Source organism: Pteropus vampyrus, unplaced genomic scaffold, assembly GCF_000151845.1.
Source record: "Pteropus vampyrus isolate Shadow unplaced genomic scaffold, Pvam_2.0 Scaffold335, whole genome shotgun sequence".
Classification (NCBI taxonomy): Eukaryota; Metazoa; Chordata; class Mammalia; order Chiroptera; family Pteropodidae; genus Pteropus; species Pteropus vampyrus.
The window spans coordinates 1,299,691-1,302,004 of NW_011889116.1; the positions used below are offsets into that span (position 1 = coordinate 1,299,691).

General features: G+C 33.1%; 1 pseudogene; it reads left to right on the plus strand.

The window, feature by feature from the left end:
* The first annotated feature begins 244 nt into the window (after positions 1–244).
* Positions 245–363, plus strand: LOC111730781 (annotated as a pseudogene).
* Positions 364–2,314: the final 1,951 nt, after the last annotated feature.

Sequence of the window (2,314 nt, forward strand, 5' to 3'; positions counted from 1 at the left end):
TTTCATTTTACATGATGTTTTCTAAACCTTCCTATATTGATAACTGTAAATTAGTTTACTCATTTTAACTGCTGTTTAAGAGTACATTTTATGAATGTGCACTTTCTAGTTTTTCACCACTAGCAATAGTTGTGATTAACAACATTGTATGCATCTTCTGGTGTATATCTGTGAGTATATGCTTATAAGTTGGAGCTTTCCCTGTTCATGCATCTCCAATTTTATTATATATTGTTAAATTGTTGTCTATGGCCATGCTACCATGAATAAGCTCAATCTCGTCTGATCTCGGAAGCTAAACAGGGTCGGGCCTGGTTAGTACTTGGTTGGAAGACCACCTGGGAAGATCAGGTGCTGTAGGCATAAAAATTTTTTTTAAAAAAATAAGAGATTGTAAGCTGACAAGGTCCTTGCAATCTGTGAGGTCAACCAAGGGTTGCCTCGCCTAAAATTTTTTTTAAAAAATAGATTGTTCTCTAGAATGATCTTACCAGTTTAAAAATAAATTGTTCTCCAGAATGATCTTACCAGTTTATACTTCAGTCTGATTACAAATACAGAATTTCTGCATTCTGGAACTTTCTGAACAGAGTCATCTTAAATATAATAGCACAGCTGAGACAATTGATACTCAAGAAAGATAGCACAAGATGGTGGTTCCCAAACCTAAATATCTATCAGAATCACCCAAAGGACTTATAGAATGCAGATTTCTAGGCCTGGCCTCAGACAAAATGTTCCCTAAGTGATTCTGATGCAGTAAATATGTGAACCACAGTTTGCAGATCACTAGTCTCAGCTACATTCTGACCATACATTATTACAGATTTTTTTCATCTTTAACTGCATGTTAATTTAGACTAAGAGAAAGCAACACACATGGATGCATTAGTTGCTACCCTTTACATGTTACCATAGAATATGTGCTTGACTTTTACTATGGGCTGTCATAGAAGAACCATGTAAGAATTGGGAGGGATGAGGGTTGAAATTATGTAATTCTGTTTTATTCTGCTTTTTCTTTGTTAAGATACCTAATTAAATTAAGAAAAAAATAGTCTGTTTTAGCTGCCAATAATTCACCATTAATAGCCAGACAAGGAAAGGGGACAAACTTTATGCTGTAAACTTTTAAAAGAGAGAACAACAGAAAAAAAGTTTCTGCTGCTCCCAATCCCATCTCCTTTCCCATAGTTAGTACCAAAAAAAAAAAAAAAAAAGGAGTGTAGACAAAAATCTGACAACTTTTACTAATTTTCTTCAATTATAAAGGTGTGGCCCACAAAAGTGAGTAGGAGTAAAATTGTCTAATTTTTTTTCAGTCCATTTTGGTAATTAATATTTTTCTAAGAATTTTCTAACTTCATCTAAAGTTCCAATAATTTAAGGAGCATATGAGACACTATTAAGGATTCAAATATCCATCTGATTGGCGTAACTGAAGAAAATCAAGATGTTGAACAGCTGTTTGAAGAAATAATGATGGAAAACTTCCCTAACCTGGTGAAGGAAATGGACATAAAACCCCAGGAAGCTCAGAGAATTCCAAAAATCAGGGATCCAAAGAGGCTCACACCAAGACACATCATAATTAAAATGCCAAAGGTTAAATACAAAGAAAGAATATTAAAAGCAGCAAGAGAAAAACAGAGAGTTACTTATAAGAGAAAAGGTGATAAACACACAATAGAATATACAGATGTCAAATTATAATGTACACCTGAAAATTATATAATCATATTAAACAATGTTACCCTAATAAACTTAATTTTTAAAAAGTTAAAAAAAAAAATCCGTAAGATTGGCAGCTGATTTCTCAAAAGAAACTATGCAAGACAGAAGGGTTTAGCAAAAAAATATTCAACAGGATGAAGACCCAGGATCTACCACCAAGGATACTTTATCCAGCAAAGCTATCATTTAGAGTTGTAGGACAGATAAAGAGTTTCCCAGACAAAAATAAGCTAAAGGAATTTATCACCACCAAGCCAGTATTACAAGGAATGTTGGAGAGACTTCTTTAAGAAGACAAAACATGTATCAAAAAAAAAGAATAAAGAATGATAACAACTACATTCCTATCAATAAGTACATCAAATGGAAAAGAATTAAGTGTTCTAACTAAAAGAGTAGATGTATGGGAAGGAAAACAAGACCCCTACATGTTGCCTAGAAGAGACTCATTTCAGATTAAAAGACACAGACTAAAAAGAAGAGGATGGAAAAAGATGTTGCTTTGATGGACCTAGAAGGTATTTAAGTCAAACAGAGAAAGATAAACACTATATGATTTCACTTATATGTGAAATCTAAG